This window comes from Perna viridis, chromosome 13 (genome assembly GCF_037379345.1).
Source record: "Perna viridis isolate PV_CMFRI_1.1 ecotype Kerala chromosome 13, ASM3737934v1, whole genome shotgun sequence".
Lineage (NCBI taxonomy): Eukaryota > Metazoa > Mollusca > Bivalvia > Mytilida > Mytilidae > Perna > Perna viridis.
Window position 1 is genome coordinate 8,432,772 of NC_142457.1, and position 20,107 is coordinate 8,452,878.

At 30.8% G+C, this 20,107-nt stretch overlaps 1 long non-coding RNA gene across 1 annotated transcript; it reads left to right on the forward strand.

The window, feature by feature from the left end:
* Nucleotides 1-17,265: 17,265 nt before the first annotated feature.
* LOC148599457 (uncharacterized) lies at nucleotides 17,266-19,707 on the forward strand. The gene is made up of 3 exons (XR_015917848.1): nucleotides 17,266-17,353; nucleotides 19,247-19,318; nucleotides 19,506-19,707. It is a non-coding gene; the product is annotated as an uncharacterized LOC148599457 (long non-coding RNA).
* The last annotated feature ends 400 nt before the right edge of the window (nucleotides 19,708-20,107 follow it).

Below are 20,107 nucleotides of genomic sequence, written 5' to 3' on the forward strand. Positions count from 1 at the left end.
TCCTCGTTTGTCTACCCCGGACTAGACTTTTTATGAGCAAATCGGTGGGTGTTCTAGAAAAGCGAAGGACGCTTACCCTACTGGTGCACCTGGTCCATGCTCCCAGTTTTAAGTGGAGTCCGAGTTGCTCATTTGCTTATGTTAATTTGTATGTATGATTTTAGTTACTTTATGTTCTTTGTTGTGTATGTCTGTTTTCCATGTCTGGTCTTTGTACCTGGATTGCATTTTTTTGATTACCGCTATAACCTTGGTTTCCTTGATTAATCCTTTTTTGTAAATTAAAAAGATAAAAAAATTCTTTTACAATACAAATTGCACAACAAAATGCCTGGGACATTCGTTCCTACTAATCACAATGTATACTAAGTTTGAGAAAGTCGACATGAATAACCGTATTACAAATATTGTTTATGACCTAACATTCGGCCTCTATGTACATGTAATGGGTCACAAGTCAATTAAGGTTTGTCCATTTCATTTATTGATACATGTATGAACATTTCCACTCACAAGATAATGATTTATTTAATTTTCAGAACTTAATACACGCATTTATGCTCTTGTGAAATGATCGTATTTACTTTATAACTCTGTACAATTATTTATCCTTTGTATTATGATGTAATTTTAATGAAAATTTAAGTGTGAATTACAACGGTTTTCTGGTTTATGCAACAGGCTTTTGACCGCCATTACAGTCCAAAACACGATCACAACAACAAATACTGTCTCAAAAGTCCAAGACTTATACCAGAATTTATTTTACTATGAAAAATCGATGAATTACCGCTGTCTGCAGAATCGTTTTATTTATCCCATTGTATCATTTGATTTAGACTCGTTAGCTATATACTTTTCAGACAAAAGATATTACATGTGTATTTAAACAAATAAATCGAATCCTTGAGTTGTAAGATTGTGATGTTTTGTTTGTTGGTTTGTTTGTTTTGTGCATGATTAATATTGGTTGTTGAATAAATCTTGTTTTTGACTTCTTGCTTTGAGCAAAGGGAAGAAACTCTTTAACCAGACAGGCTGTCCGGCTGTGGAAATGGACAGTAGTAGAATTCAATTTCAAATATTTGATTTTTTTGGAGCTGACGGTATTTTTTTCTCAAATCATTTAGATAATTACCGACCTATAAAAAGTGTAAAGCGTGAGAGAATAATATTTACTGTTCTTTTTATTTCGCATTGAGACCGTAAACTATGGTGTCAAGTGTGATGGGTCCCTTTCTAAAATTTGCTGAAATGGCTTACATTGCGTATAAATGAGAAAAAGGACAATTCCCTAATAATCTTTTTGCACAACATTTTCGTGTCGAAGTATACCCCATCATGAAATGTCATAATATTATGATTTGTCTATTTTATTGAATAGAATGTATAAGTTATACATATATTCAGAGATGGAAGAAAATGTACAGACAAAACAGAATGAACGAACGCGACTACTTAAAGCGTTTCTGTAACGAAAAAAAAAGAAACGTATGCAAGATTTGTATCCGTAAATGTAACAGTAGCTTGTGTAAAAATGTTAAATGTTTTAGGTGGGAATATCGGAGCAGTTTGATATCCGAAGCACCTTAAGGAGAATAGAACACACAGTTTATATTGTAAAACTTAAAGGAAATTTAAGTGTAAAGATAATTTTTAAATATGTCATCTCGAACATTTTTAATTTAAGATTGAATAAAACAATTCACAAATAAAATTGGTCCTTTTAAATCCCATAACTGTAGTTTAAGATTTGATTAAATTGTTATTTCAACAATTTTAAATTTAAAAACAAATATACAATTGTTTCAACTATTTCAACAATGTCTTCAGTAAAACACTACATTAACAATTAGACACACGTTTAGTAGTCAGAAAGAAATAGTACAAACGTCAATTATTTATTTATTATAGACAACGACAACAATAACAGAACAATAAAAAAATAAAACTTGGTTTTCACGAAGGTATTATATAATAACAAATGTATTTTTGGTAGAAACAGTTGTTCTCCCTTTATATGTCTTTATGCCATTTCCAATAGACTAAGTTGGATACATTGAGCTGTGACGATAACTCCAATATATATTTTGTTCTTATCTATAGGTCATAGGTAAATTTGAACGATCCGTGTGATATGATTTCTCATATTATAGTTTAAGATGTTTTTGGCGGTCTCGAGACTGTGTGTGTCATGAAGTCAGAAATTAAGGAGTAATATTTGTGCTTGTTTGTTAAACACAAGTATCAATCTTTCACATTTTTTGTTTTCAAGTTTGATACAAGTAATTGCTTTTGATATAACTTGTTATTCTATTCTTGTACCGGAATTGCACAAAGGAAGAATTTCCTAAGCTTTTCATTACAGCTGACATCAACGAGATGTTGCGATGTCTTTGTAGCAAACAGTCCACAATCGTAATCGGGATCGCTAGGGTTTTCACTATCCGGTATATCATTCCAAATTATGTTCATTTGGAAAACGTTGGAGAAGGTGACACCATTTACCCAAACCATATTACGTAAACCGGCCCAAAATGTTCCAACACCTAAAATGTTTGAAAAAATGTCATTCAACTATACATAAATAACTTAACAATATTTTGAATAGAAGTAAATGACGTATGACATCGAGATAATAAATCAAATCGTACTCAAAATCATTAACACCGGATATTAATACGTGATGCAAATATATATTCTTACTGTAAGAGATAATTTATGCAAAGAAAACTTACCCTAATATGAAATCAATCTAAAAAAATGTGAAGTATTGACTTTTGAACATAATTAGTTGATAAGATATGCATTCTTTTGCTAAAGACTCGCGTATGGAGTTTCCATATCACAACATGCGTTATGACTTTTTGTACCGTGCTAGACGTCTAACATATTGGCTTCTAGATCAGAGTTATGCTGCTACAAGACCGAATTCATCACAGATGTTTTATGGTCGTCATCATGAACTCATGCAGTACCACAAGAACGATTCCCTCCTTCATTTACCAGGAGTTGACTGTTTATGAGCAGCTTGTCGGGTGTTTCTAAAACGCTGAGGATCCTTACTCGTTCAGAGCATCTGGTCCTACTCCCGGAGTCCATGCTACTCATTTACTTTTGTTGCTTTGTACGTATCATTGTGGTTGGTTTAAGTTTTTTTTGTTGGATGTTTCTGTTATCAATGTCTGGTCTTCGCTTCTGGATAACATTCTTTTGATTTCTGTAAAAAACTTGGTTTACTTGATTACTGTTTGATTTCAGGTAAAATCTTGGTTCCCTTGACTACTATTTTACGGGCAATGATAGCCACACATCTAATCGTAAAATGAATACTTTGATTCGTAACACATGCACGATGTTATTTTTATTTGTCATAAAAAAAAAATGAAAAGTGTGTTTAAAAATTTTGAAACACATTTTGCAAATGTAACCAAATTGCATGCATTTGGAATCAGAAATACTCGATTCGATTAATTATTTTTTGAAGAAAAACTTAGCACACAAATATTGCTTTCATTTTATACATTATATCCACTTAAAGAGTAATCAAGGGAACCAAGGTCATAGCGGTAATCAAACGAATGCAATACAGGGACAAAGACCAGACATGGAAAACAGACATATACAACAAAGAACATAAAGTAACTAAAATCATACATACAAAGTAACAAAAGCAAATGAGATACTCGGACTCCACTAATAACTGGGAGCATGGATCAGGTGGACCGGTAGGTTAAGCGTCCTCTACTTTTCCACGAACACCAGCTGTGTTGCTCATAAAAAGCCAAGTCTGGGGTAGACAAAAAAGAAAAAGAAAACTAGACACGTTGAACAATCAGTTTACACGGCGCAGATAGATACACCATGACGATCCACGAGTTCGTGATGACGACCACAAAACTTCTGTAGTGATGACTTCAATCTTGTAGCAAGATAACTCTGTTCTGAAAGCCTATTTGTTAGAATTCTAGCGCGATACAAAAAGTCTGCGTCGTCTTGGCAAGCTCTGGCATAACGTGTGAGTTAATGCTGAAGGTTCATTGCCACAGATGAAAGGAGAGTTTGACAATTCTGAAAGAAGATAAGTATGAAAATATAGAAAATTTTCGATTAAAAATTCGAGCATTTTGTAAACATCTTTTTCTGTATATTTGAAATATAATTTGAAATTATTTCTAACAAAGTATGAGAAATCTCTACCAAGAACTTTATATTTGTATCTGGGTGTACCATCTGTTTTGTAAAAACAACGATGTACAATGTTTTTAAGTAAGGATTTTCAGTGAGTATGGTAAATAGAAGTATACTATCGGGTGAAATTTGAAAAATAAAATATAGGAAAAGAAAATATCCACAACATGAAAAAAAAACTGCGCATCTTGGCATGATCTGTCGACATATTTTAATGAAAAGTATTGACGTTTTATCTCAACATTTATGAGCTGCATATTTGTTTTTTTGAAATGACAATGGTAGTTAATAAACAAAAAAAAATATCTCTTCGCAGAGATTTTCATTTTGGCTGAGTCATAGGTCATCGGTTCCTAATATTGGCCTGCGACTTTGTCTCAAGCAAACATGACAAGCTTTACAAGCTTTGGATATATAAATACCACGATTCCTTGCTTTCCGCAATTGTAAACTCATGCTGTACCAAACAATATTAAGAAATACTCAATTTGCTAATGGAGCGCTATTTTGATAAGGAGCAGCAATTTTAATGTCCTTTCTACAGATGATATATTATTGATAATAACACTTTTAGGGCTATATCGTTGGAATGAACTGGCATTAAACATATTGTGTCCTATTTTCAATACATTTTATAGGTAAGCAATGGGGTGTACCACGAAAGAAAGACATACTAATATTTACATATTTAAATTCAAAATTCACTCGGATATTATTGATTAATTGTAGAATTTTGGCTCCAATAGTTTCGCCAATGATTAGAAATTTAATACATGTAGTTGATGTTTCATTGCACTGCTGTGCTTCGAAAACACTCATGTTCAGGACTGTCAGTTCAGCGAGGATACAAAGCATTGTAAGCTTTACACTTTCCAAACCACTTTAAACTTTTATTGAAACTATTTATTGAATATTGAAACAATTTTAATTGATAACAAAAAACTTTAAAACAATACGGATTTTAATTCAAATTTTGAATAAAATGTTATTATAATGAAAACATTCTTTGGGATTGAATGAGGATTCGGAAATTGGGTCAAAGGAAACGAAGAGTGAAATAAAGTGTGAATGAGACGTTTAAACTATTCTACCGTGGTAACGAAATCAAATTATAAAAAACAATTAACCAAACGATTTTCCCGGGTGAGCGATCCCATACGGCATCCATGAAGCATTAAACTGTATGCTGACTGTTGTCGTTCCAGAGTACGTGACGTCAAAATGAAATCGGCATAGCCCTTTGTTCACATCATATATCAACCTTGTACATGGCCCAAAGCTATTGTTCTCACATATTGCTGCGGACTCGGTTTTTGGTCTTGCCGGCTGTGTTACGTAGATGTTGTTCTGTAAAAGACATGGTGACTGGGTCCGCTTGTGTTGCTCCCTTAACATCCATACCGATGTCACTATATTTACCATAGATACCAATGTTATAAGTAACAAATATATCCAATACAACATTCAACTTCTAAAATATAGAGGCACTAAAAAACAACTAGATGCATTTATATTTAAATTTAATTGTTTTTGCTAAACAAACTTGACAACAAGAGTTTGTGTTTTATCGGAATCATAATATTTATATTTGCTTATTTACGAGGACTGTCATATAATGTTTACAAATCCCGTGAAATATTCATCACCAATTAACAACTACCAAAATGTTAAATCAGCAAAACTTGACGCATATTATATGTCTCATGAAAATCAACAAACTTATATTCGTATATATACGCCGACATTAGGCATAATATTTTTTCTCGTTAATAATAAGCATCTCAGCAATTGATATAAGGCATTGGATACCGAAAACAGCACTAATAATTTAAGTTGGTCACCAAAACTTATATTGCTTACGTATATCAAGTTAAAGAATAGATAACACTCACTTTGAAAGTTATTTCCAATTTTCGCAATGCAATGACGTAAACAACCTTCCCACTATTTGTCTGCATTGGATTGTGTTAATAGTCATTTGAATTTGAATTTGTTTGCAGCCAAACAGATAATACAGATCAATTGACAGAAGCACTGTAACAATGCAAATATTACAAATACATAAATGATCATGAATCGATACAAAATAACAAAGGAATATAGGTATCTTAAAATGAATGCGTATATTTAAATGCAGGACTTGTTTGTGATGAAATCTGACGCCAATTTTCATTTTCAATGACAGCAATTGAATAAAGAGGTAAACTCAACGTAATCCTTTTCATATAATAAAAACAAATTGAAAAGGTAAAAAAAGAAATACGGTTAAAATCGTACTAGTGGTATAATCTTAGTAATTGATAATAATTAATAATTAATAACTCCAAATAAAGACCTTTTTCAGAAAAAAAATAATCCTATATTAACAGGCACGATTTACTATTGAAATTTTTAATCTATGAATATCTTTCTATTTTATAAGTAAGGATACCCATCGAATTCTATTAAGCAAGGAATAGAAATCATTTCATTGGAAAATGATGAATATCGCTATATGTTGAATAAAAAAAAATGGTGTTTAAATAGAAATATCGTTGAATAGGAAATTGAATAATGCAGATTTTTTTAAGGATGAAAATTTGAATTCGACGAATGCACCCTTTCAACACCATCAAGCATTTGTTGATGCCTTCAATGCTGGTATTAGTGTCTTGTAAAATATCCTATTTAAAGCTTAACATTTCCATTTATGTCATTAATGTGAACTTTAGGTCTATATGATGAAATAAACAGTTAAACATTCCAATCTGTCTGCACTTAGGAGATAATCCACATTGGACATCAAAAAGTTTCTTTTGTATTTTAATGCTACAGAGTGACGGAAGCTTATGTGAAAAGCAACATGTCCTATTTTACTATAATATTGAAACGAATTATCAAACATAAAATTATATAGGCTTTTAAAACCATGAACAACCTTTTGCATAATCTTATCTGGAGTGCTACTTAATACCTCTGTTAGCTTATACAAAAAAAGCATATCGGATAGATCAAAGTAAGATTTATTTGAATGGTCAATTGTTTGAATTCATTATTAATAAGATATCTGCCACAGGACGTTAAAATACTAGAAAGAAATAACCTAAACTATTTATGAATCAATCATTTACTAATACGTTTATTTGGTCGTCCAATGAACTGAATCTACAATAACAATTTGAGGTAAAATCAACAATAACAACATATAAAGAACAACTGAAAGTAGTTGAACAACAACGCCTTTTGTTTGGCATTTATCACCGTGTACCACAGCTTTTGACACGAGTTCATCTTCGTGCTTTTCCGTATTATTTTTCAATCATATCGTCGATGTGTTTGTTTTAAATAAGCGCAATGTTCACGTTTGTAAAATTAATTATGTTTCAATGATTCAATGTCAATATATATATATATATTTGTGTGTGTGTGTGTGTGTGGCCCCGTGCAGGTCAGGATGTCAAGAGAATACGCCTGCAGCAGCGCTAAGCTTGTCATAACAGGCGACCAAAAAGTGCTCAAAAATCTAGCCGGGGTTAGGCGCTGTGCCCACAGAGCAACTGGGATGTGTGCCCAGGTGGTTGAATGGGGTACCCCTGGCGTGTTACAAGCCGGGGTTGTCAGGCTATAATACGGAAAGCCTGGCCGCAAACCATAGTGGCGGACCGTGTTGGGAAAGATGCCATGTTCGATCGGGTGGATTGATCTTTTCCCTCCCTTTAATTTACACAAAATACCAAGTATATAAGTATGATATTCACAAACTATATTAATATATATTTCTATTGACACATAAAACAGTCGTATAACTTCTATACCAATTAAAGTCTTACAAATCCTTAGCTCTCGCTGTACTTCTATATAGTTCTTTCAAAAAATTGCAACAGCATAATCAAAATCTTAAACTGGTTGTGGTTTCCTTATTAATGATTCTGAATACACAAAAGTAATCAAGGGAACAACAGCTAAAACAGAAGAAATGAATTTCGAAAATCCTTTTCAGCTTTTTATTGAAATATCTAAATAAACGGTATTGGGATGAATATTTTTGTTTGTTTGTTTGTTTTGTTTTTTGTTTTTTGTTTTTTTGTTTTTGTTTGTTATTTGTTTTTGTTTTTGTTCAATTTTTGCATATATTTTAATAATATAAAAAAAAAACAATCTCGAATTGTGAAACGCTAATATCAATCAGAGACAAATGTAGGGCACTGCTCGGTGATAAGTAAATTGCAATGATTTTTTTTACTATGATAACCAGTCCAATCAGTCAATTTTGATCTCTCACGAGATTTGATGATGAAATATATTGGTAAATACATATATTAAAGTGTTCATCTTTAAGTTATTGAGGACAATCCAGGCTATAACGATGTTGACACACATACAGATTCGCGTGAAAGCTATCATAATACTGAACAAGCAGAGATGTAATCTGTACAGGGAAGCCCAAGCCATTGCAATATGGATACTCAGACACGTTCAATTGAAGACATTCCAGACTATATTGAAACAAAGTCACTGAGTCTTGAAGGAAGTCCAGGCTATTACAATATAGACCCATATACACAATATCGTGAAGACAATCCATGTAATTACAGTATCGACACAGAACCGGTCTCTTGAATAAATAACAAGCTAAAATTACTGAAAATACGCAGACAATCTGTAGAAGGATAAGAAAGCCATTGGAATGTTGATACTCAGACAAGTTCTCTTGAAGACATTCCAGACACAACCGTTTGGAGGACGTCATTGCAATACAAACTTTTATACAATGCGGACAAAATATCTTGCATCTGCATGACGGTTATTTCTATCTTAATTAATGCACATTGCTTCACAGACTTTCAACATCTACTTTTACCTCTGACAAAAAACGAACGTTTTGCTGACAAAAACACACTGTCTTGGTCTTTGTCTGCTGGTACGACAACAGATTTGTCATGTAAAGTAGACGATATATTTTTTTAACAATAATATCACATTTATTTCAAAATTGCTTGTTACAAATAGCATTAGGATTCCAAGCATATCATAATGCTTCCTGTTCATCTCCACTAGTTCTCCAGGGAAACAACTAGCTGCAAAAGCAATACATAAAATAAAATATATAAAGAATTTATATCCATAAGGTACTATCTACAATTCACATAGAAAACGTAAACAAATAATATGCATATATCTTCAATATGTGTTTACAAATTGCCTCAAGGCTTTCAACTTTTTATTATCTGAGTTTATTCTAATGCTTTGATTAAAGTCCTTCACAAAAAATTTAAATGTGTCAGTTGTATTTTTCGTATACAGAAAAAAAAACTAATTATAGTTAGAAAATAATTAAACCAGAAGTACTCTTTATCAAACATTTTATGTCCAAATACCAAAATACATTTTAATTTTAAATTTATGAACCGAAAGGATGTCATATATTCTTGTCCAAAATTATATAAGGAATGGACACGACATATAGAAGTGTTCATAATCTTCCAATTTTCTACAGTATTTACATAGGTTGCTATTAGTTGTTTTCCATTTATACAAATTATGTTTTGTTGGAACAATTTGCTGCAACGGTTTCCATCTAAAAACTTTAAGCTTATTTTCCTGTATAGAAAATAAAATAAATTCATATATGTTTTTGTTAAGCAATTTTTTGTCTGCGTTCAAAATTTTTAACCAATAGATCCTTCCTTTTTTGATACAATGGAGTTGAACAGCATTTTATTTGTTAATTTGTTTATATCTTGTATGCAACAGTTCATCGAAAAAGTATATATATATATATATATATATATATATATATATATATATATATATATTCACTTCAGACTTTTTTTTAATTTTCAGTAGTTAACATTTTCAACTAGTGATTTGGTATTGCTCTTTTTTAAGCACACATTTCTCATATCCAATTTCTTAGATTTATTAACTTATCTATGTTATTTTTGACTTATTAATCCCTTCTCATCAATGATGTCATTTATGTGTATTATACACTCTTTAATCCAGTGTTCATAAACGAGAGTTGTTTTATTGTTTAACTTAAAGTTCTCGTTATTCCAAATTATTTGTTTTCTGACTGCAGCAAAAGATCTTGGTTGCTTTGTTTCCCCTCTACCTGCTAAACACCAGGATTTAAAGACTTGTTTGTAAGATTCTGGAATTGTTTCAAAACCCTTGTCAAGTTTGATGTCTGAGTCATTTGTTTAAATATAAACCATCTTTCTCCAAAAGTGCTGACATATCTAATTGGTATTACATGTATCGTCTACTTTCAGATTTCTTCTGTGACCAATCGTTTTACTCATGATGCATTTAAGAAGTAAAGTAACTTCTGATATCATTCATACATACACCCCTTTATTCTTCGAATTTATCATTAAACTTTTTTAACCTTATCTGGCTGATCATCCCAAATAAATTTGAAACATTTGTTTCCTAATTCTTTGACGTACTTGTCCGGGATTGTTAATGAACTTCCTATGAATGTAAATTTAGGTATTAATAATGTCTTGATTACCAGAATTTTACCCAGTAAAGTGAGATTCCTTTTCTTCCATGATATTAATAACTTGTTCATTTTATCAATTTTACTTTCCCAGTTTAATTTTTCGCACTCATTTTACAATGGCCAAAATATATTCCAAGCGCTTTTATTGGTTTATCTGTCCACTTAATTCCTCCGATTTTGTCTCCTGTTGTTTTCAACTTTTCGACCCAAAGTCCCTCTGTTTTATTTCTATTCAAAATCAACTCAGAAAATGATCTAAATTTATCCATTTCATTCATTGCTAATTCTACATCGGTTATCGAATCACAAAATAAAGTAGTATCATCGACTAACCGATAAAGTTTGATAGTATATGTACCGCTATGAAGTTTGATACTAAAACCTTTAATACTGTGCATTGCTTTTAGTCACTGTGTCATTATTTCAACTGACAAAACAAATAAAAGGGCACATAGAGGGCGACTCAATTTTATGCCCTTTGAGTTTTTTTTAAATATTTCAGATGGCCATCCATTATTCATTACACATGTTTGAACTTTCGTGTATAATGTTTTAACCCATCTGATAAAAGATTAATTAAATCCAAAATGTGTAAGAGTCTTTAACATAAAAATCCATTCGAGGGAATCAAATGCTTTAGCAAAGTCAGCAAATACTATAGCACCTTCAATTTTATAAGTTTCTGCATAATTAATTATATCTTGAATTTGTCTGTAATTGAATCCTATGAATCCATTTTTCACATGACCTGTTTGATCTTCATTAATGATTTTTGTTGATATTTCGGTGTGCCAAAACATGTGAAATGATCTTAAGATCAACACTTAGCAAAAAAAAAAAAAAAATGGACGATAATTGTTCATGGATAAAGGATATTTTTTTAAATATTAAAGAGAGAACACTTGTTCTTTGCGAGTAAGGAAGTTTCTGTTCCGTATAACCCTTATTTAAAATTTATACAAGTATGTATTTAAGTTTGTTCCAAAACTGTCTATAAAATTCCAGTGATAGTCCATCTAACCCTGGAGATCTATTTAATTTCATAGCAAGAAGAGATAATTTACATTCTTTGACTGATATAGGACCATCACAAATCGCATTTTATTCATTATTAAGCTTATGGTCAATTGGTGTTTCCTGTAAATACCTATTAATAAGTATTTTATTTGGATTTATAGTGGCATATAACTTCTGATAGTTTTATTTTATCTTTAATAAAATTTCTTTTTGGCCATGTATATTGTTGCCGCTTTAATTAAAATGCCGTCACAAATCTATTATTTTTTTTATTTTTTATTATTTTTTTAAAACTGTTTTCTGGTTATTTATTGATAGAATTAGCACTAGAGCTTCTCGTATCTATTTTTTTCAGTGTATCATTAAAGTCTCCCCCTATTATCGGGATTCCTACTTCGTGTTCCTTAATTATACAATCAAGCATTTTGAAATAAAAATATTTCGGGCAGATCTACAATTTTGCGCACGTTAATGTTATCATAGTATCGTCTATTTCAATATTTACTAATACTATTCTCCCTTCATCATCCTCAAATATATCAATAAGCTTATTGTTTAATGTTTTGTGTATAAGAATTGCCACCCTCTTCCAACACTTGATCCGTGACAACAAAATATATCAAAATTTGTACCTTGTCTGGTACCTTGTTCTATATGTTCATTAAAATACGTTTCTTGTAAAAACCGACGGCGCATTTTTATGATTTCATACATTCAAACACCCTATTTCTTTTATCCTTATTTTTAGTCCCATTTACGTTTAAAGTTATAAAGTTTATTGAAGACTGTACTCCAATTAGAAATTAATTGTAAAAGCATGTAGTTCAAATTCACGATGATTTAACACATACCGTATCTTGTTCAGTACATAGATTACAAATGAAATCGCTACACATACATTCATTCACAAAATCCAGAACATTTAAGCGTACACATGGCACATGTGTTCGTTCAACAAAATATGACATACTAATTAGTTCTGTATTGACAAAATATATAATACAAACAAATATGTACTTTACAGTATGGTCAACGCTGACCGGTATTTTAATCCATGATCTAAATTTGCTTAAGTAGACAAAATACCACATGTGTTTAAATTGAAAAGTAACAATGCTGGATTCATTATAATGTATAGTTCGAATTTTGTACGTATGTGATCGCAGTGATTTGTTTATACATGAAATCTACCGAAATTTCAAAATATTCATAAATTGTTGGAAATATTTTCGTATTGTCAAGAGGAACAAACCTAAAAAAATTTACTGAAGGTCTATGTTGTGATTCAAAAGGTTGTATCGTCTTCATGTTAAAAAATTCGCTTGAAATGAACATGAGACTGATCATTTTTGACCTGGAAAGATTTGTAAGAAGACGTTCTACACTTTTTGCACAATTTTCTTCTTGCAGTTCGGTATATCGATTTTTATAATACAATACCTACAAATATACGTTTTATAACAGCTACATGTATACATTTTACAAATGTTAAACAAATACACATTCTGTTTAATCCTGTTTAATATTTCACAATGTTTGTAACTAAATGATTTCTTAGCTCCAATTTCCCTGTAAAACTTTGGTTTTTGGTACATGTATGTATATTTGTCTAAAAATGTGCTGACAATATACACTATTACGTATTGAACTATCTATTAATCGAAGTATTTGATAAGAACATAAGTGATGATTTTCATTGAACCTACTCGCTCTGCTATGCCGATCAAATATTGGAATTGTATATTCTTTAAATAGCGCTGGCATTTTCCGGTTAGTAATTGAACTAGTAATGAATCGAGTATGCCGGTCTACATACCTAAACGAGTCCTTTCCTTTCAATAAAATCTTTCTTTTCATTTTGAAACAGAACTTTCCATTTAATTTTGAAATATCTACTAAATATAATTTCAACCATCTTATTACATCGATATTTATCATATAATTCATTACAATATACATTATGTAATAATATGATATACTATATCAGTTGACAAGTATACATTTAGCATAATGCTCACTCGCTTGAACACATATATCAAAATGAATTTAGCTATTGAATTGATTTTCTTACATTCTTTTATACCATCATCATATTTTAACTCTTATTTTGAGCTTTAAGTTCAAATTTTATTTTTGGGGGGATTTTTTCAGTATTTATATATAATTATATACAAATTATTACCTTATTTGGTTTTATACCCCCCTGTCTACAGGGGTAGGTGGAGTGGGTCCTGCATTTCTCTTTTTCTTGTCTTTACTTTGTCCCTTTGTCCTTCCACAGGAGTGTTGACATAAGATTTTATAATTGGCTGTGAAGCATAAAAAAACACATTTGCCACTCTTTTTTATCAGAACTATGTTGTGGTGTCTTGCAGACTCAGAATTTGATTTTGACTTACTACTTTTATGTTTGTTCTGTTTGTTTTGTCTCTTTTCTCTTTGTTTCTTTTGTGTCTCCTTACTCTTATTTGATTCCTTGTTACTCTCTATACCATCATTTTCAGCTTCTACACCTTTGTGCTTAATGTTCTGCTTTTGTTGACTCTGTTCCATTTGTCCCTTGTTTTTCTCTTTCTTATATTCATTGTCGCTTTCGACATCAACATTTTCAGTTTCTGCAGTTTCAGCATCACTTTTGTCATCATCATCACATTTGCTGAACATCTCAGGGTCAAGTCTTTGTGGACAGTCAATTTGTCAATTAAATAGGCGATATTTTTTGCTACATCGGAGTCTTCGAAAAATGTGGTAGCATTGACAATCTTTTTCACATACGTTTCAAAATTAAAGACATCATAGCCTTTACCCACTCTGACAGAAAATCAGTGTCTTTTTGTTCTCATTTTATCCATCTGTTTGCTTAGTCCTCCACGGAATCCAGAAGAACTTTAAAGTTAAAGTTCCGATTTACCGAACGTGATTCACGATACTTGGGAGCTTTCAAGAGATTTGTTTCCGATGATGCTTTCGATGATGAAACAGTGCACGTAAGCTCGAAACAAAGAAAATACAATTGTCTTATTTGTAATTGTAAAGGAAAATATTATTTTATTTTTAATATAGGTTTGAGAACACTAAAAGCCAGAAACAGTCTCCCGAACAATAGGTTCTTTGACAGGGTACAGTGAATGATGGTATCAAATTGTAAAACCAATGCAAAATAATGTTAAGATGAGAAATGGAAACTTTTCATTTTTTTTGAAAACATAATCTTCAACAAATCTTTAGTTAGACGCCATATAAAAGTTTGATGCTAACTGAGCATATGTATATATTGTATCCAGCATGTTTCACGAAATATTGGCTCTTAATTTACAAATTTATTACGTCATTTGTATTAATTTATATCGTTTTACTGTAAATTTTTCAACTGAGTACGTTTTTAGCAGTTCTTTAAACTAAATGCCAACAATTAATCGTTTTAGTAATGTTGTTTTTGCAATTTGGTGTAAAGTCAAAAATACAAATTATTTTTATCATTTTGCCCATCTGTTTTAGATGTAAAACCTACTGATACATGGATTGATAGGGAAAATGTACCGAAATAAGACACCGTTTTAAGCTCATTATATCATAAGCCGATATTGGATTATTCATGTTGTGTTAAATGACACAATTCATCACCGAACTTTTTTGGTTTGCCTTACTTATTATACACGTACTCGATATTTAAAAGGATCTTTTTAATTAAACTTTAAATATATGATACAAAACAGTCGAATGTTATTGCGTTCCGAATTTATTTAATGCATAATCTTATATTTTGATTTATAAACAGTATTTGGATTGTTTTTCATTTTGTCCCTTTGTCATGTTTGGTAGTCAGTAAGCAATAAAACTAACATTTTCTTCTATCAATAACTGTGAATGACGAGGTACTTTGAATATAAAATTATCTAAAATTAATATTTGTTTCATATAAAACCTGATAAATCCAATTGAGTCCTGGTCTCTGATTGTTTCTCACATTTCATGTATGTTATATGTTGTATTTTTTATTTCAGTATTTCTATGTTTTGTCCTTGACACTCATGATATGTCACAGGGTCCATTGCAAAGGATATACTTAAAAAAAATACGTAATGCTTCAGATTTAGACAGCGTTAAATGATTTTTGGTCAAATCACATTACGAGCTTAATTGTTCGAATTGGGACCATTTTAAGAAAAAATATTTAAAAAAATAATATACTAATGATTTAAACATCACTAAGTGCATTTCGGTTGACAAAACAACTGTTCATGTATATTGAAATCAATTGTTCACCTTTAATCATGTTAACTGCTAATCTGTTCTTTATTTATTCATTTTCAGTTCTTTTCGGGAAGATGCGAAGTTTTAGGATTGTAAAAAGACACTGGAGTTTTACACATTTTTTTCTCTTGTTTATACAATCTTATCAATTTAGGACACTGAAAAATAACTACGTCCATGAATTGTCTGAAAACAACATCACTTTGTTATTTGCAAACAATATGTTCTTAGAAATGAAAGAAATTACAAAAGATATTTTAGCATGAAGCAAGTATTCTGGTGAGTCAAATATGGCTTTCTAATGGCAGTGTCAACACATTGGAAATTAACAATGTGCTAGTTCATCCAACACAATTTGTAAAATTTACAAATTAAGCAATTTCAATCATGTGTTTAAAAAGTATATTGGCTGCGTCAATATTCAAATACATGCTTTCAGCGTTTAATTTCATTTTACCTTTGTACGTCAATTTCGTCCTTTAGAGCTGTTTTTTGTCTTTACGACTCAGATATCAAGTTTACTGTGAAATTTGGTTGCGTTGGTCACAAATGCTAGCATCTTGTTGATAAACAGTCGTATGGTTTTGACAATTACACATTCAAAACATCAAGGAAGATTTTATATCCTTCATTGTTATATAATGTCATTTTTTTATTTAATTAGTAACATATTTATGCTTTGTGTGTAACTCTAATTCAATGAATTAAAAAAAACTGGAGTACCTCTCCATATCACAGAAACAAATCATCATACATCACACAAAAATATTTTAAACTTAACTTACAGTGATTAATTTTGTACAAAGAAAAATAGTGTGATTCTATGCTAAAAAGGGTTCACTTTTGTAGATTTGTTGTCTGCTTTATTTATATTGACATAACAACTGCGTACTTAATTTGTGAAGAACTGGCTTACGTTTTAAAAGTCCATTGTTTGAATTAGTGGTGTCTCACCTAAACGAATTCGGAAACTCATAATCAATTATCATTTTATAAAGAGTAAAAATTAAATATTTAACATAATGATAATTTTTCACACTACAATCCAATCATGACCATCATAAAAGTCCACGTTACTGTAAGAATTTCATCTTGCATATGTCATTACACATGTATGATTTTTTTTCAATGTCATTCGATTATTTAAATATACCTTATGGTAATCAAATCGTCTTAAACATAACAAAATAAAATAAAATAAAAATTAAAAAAAAATGTTTATTGTACGTGTCCACAGTTCATTATGCAAATCCTTTTCACATGATAAGAAATGAATTATGTAATGAGAGATGAAATTGATATATTTTTGTCGTGTTTACTTCTTTCAAGTATTTTTTCTCTCGACAATCTGGTATAAATAGGCCAACATTTCCTCCACGTTATCAACTTTGGCAGAAAATAAAGGTAGGCATATTATTGCTACTGATATTTAAACATGTAATGTGACGAATTTTATCATAAATGAACAGGTTTGTTTAAGCAATATTCACCCTGCTATTTTCGTAATGTTTTAATTTATTGATAGTAAAGAATATATTATTTGGGACTCATATGATATTGAGGTAAATCTAAGCTGGCAAATTCCAGTTTTCTAATACAAACGTCTCGGCAAGTAACAAAATACATGTTTAGTTGGTTTCAATAACTCAGAAAATGTGTTAGGCGTGTTTTGCCATATAATTTGCCAGAGTTGATTTGATTATCTGTATTTTTGAAATACATCTCTTTGGTATATTTTTCAAGCCAGTCAACACGAATGTATTAGTTTTGTAAACTCTGTTCATCCAAACTATAATTATAGATATTAGGTTATTTTTCCATTTGGGAAATCTGTTATCATTCAGCTATTATTGTATGTCATGAAACTATCATTTATTATGCAAGAAAACTTTTAATTTGGACTAAAATACAATAGAAAAATATATAAAAATATATAATTTAATCATTTGATCGTATATTCATTCGGAAAATATCAATTGAAATTTGTTAAAATTATTGTTGCGAGGAACAATAAATGGATTAGGAAGCATATGGTAGCCACATTTTCGAGTATAAAACCCAATTTAACATTAAGGTGTAAAACAGGAAATAAAGAAAACAAATCGAATGGTATTTTATTTCTTCCAAGAAAAACATTTAACCACAGACTGATGGACAGACAGTCATACAAACCAGCAGTAGTTTAAAATAGTGTTTAAGAGTAATCAAGGGAACCAAGGTTATAGCGGTAATCAAAAGAATGTAATCCAGGGACAAGGACCAGACATGATAAACAGTCATACACAACAAAGAACATGAAGTAACTAAATTCATACATACAAAGCAACAAAAGTAAATGAGCAACTCGGACTCCACTAAAAACTGGGAGCAAGGACCAGGTGCACCAGTTGGGTAAATCACACTTCGAATAAAAATGATAGGGACGCTAAATTGTAATAGACATGTATTCAGATGCCATATTATACTATGTCGTGTGTCAAATTCTTATTTTAATTTCTAATTTAAAAATTATTTCTAATTTCGTTTGATTAATTTATAAAAATAGTATAGATGTATATGTATTTGTATCATGAAATAAAAACATACCGAGACAATTAAAATTGGGTTTCTAGAACCATTTGGAAACTCGAAACGATAATTGAATAAGAGATATCTGATCTGGATCAATGACATTACATTGTTTCGCTATCACTGAACCTGTTTTTAGTGACAAATTATTTTATCGTTGTTTGCTTTCTTTTGTAAAGTATTGCTCGAATTATCACATTGGCAATTGTTTATGAATTCAAGAGCAGTCCCTTCTTGTACTATGTAGAAGAATTCTTGTGCTATTTTAATTAAACTATGGCTTTGCATATGTGTCCTAGTACAAGTCAGAAAACTTCGAATGATATATTCAGAGGAGTTGTACATGCATTTGCATTCTGTGTTTTGATAATGATATGTTTAGTCTTTAGATTTAACATTACGTTGAAACTCAATATCACATTAAAACATTTTGAAAAATGACATAGTTGATTTCTAGCCCTTATTTAGATTATACTTTACTGAATGTGCAAACGATTAAGTTGTTGAACACAATCGATATCATTTTGTGATATTATAGCTTTTTGAACATCAATAATGTTATCATTTAAATGTATTTGTCTTTTAGAAAGACCAATTTCTTATTGACCACAATTACTCACCGACACGATTTTCTAAGAAGCACCTGTGATGATGGATACTCGTGATCATTCTGCCCAAAAGTATTGATGCAACATATTGCTTCATTTACATGTTTTATTTTTTTTATAGGAAAAGTTTCTATCCGAAGCAAAATGAAGTGCGCACTATTTTCATTTTGTGTTCTGGTGTTAGCCATTTCTGGTATGTATACGTTTTTGCTGTTGAAATTAAAACCAAATGCAATCCGTTAATGGTAATTAACCAAACCGATTAAATATTATGACATTGCACTAATATCCATGAAGAATTAGCATCTCCCAAATACAGTTTTATTTTGCAAAGAACATGGCATTTACAGAAAATTCAAGCATTTGTTTTTAATTTTCAGGCATAAACCTCGTAGAAGGGCAATACACGTGTTATTGGTACGCTGGTTGTTCAAATGTAGGTAGATGTCCAACAGTTTGTACTTCCCATGGCTGCTCACCAGGTGGGAGTACATGCAGATGGAGACAATGCTGTTGTCTTGGCTGCGGTGATTAGTAGAGCCGATTTAAAGATGTCGATTGACAATAAAGTATAAAAAAGTATAGTTTTTTTTAACGTATATCTAATCTCTTATTCAATTGGGATATAATCAGTTAACTGAAATACTGCGATGTTCGATTTACATAAATGAAAATATCTTTTACCTGACGATCAACGACAAAAAATACTTAAGGTGTAAAATCAGTGTAATTCATTGATAAAAAATCTATAGATGTTTGTGTCTGTTTGTGTTCGTGTAATCCAAAGATCAGTTATTATCGAGGAAAATTAGGAGATGTGGTATGATTGCCAATGAGAAACAGACAATATTCAAAAATCAAATGTGTAGGAAGATCATAAACGAAATATTAATTGTATACAAGAAGTACTCATAACCAAAACTATCGAAAAAGGAAGCCAAATCCATCACCGAGAAGTTCTACCATATACAATGCAAGGAAT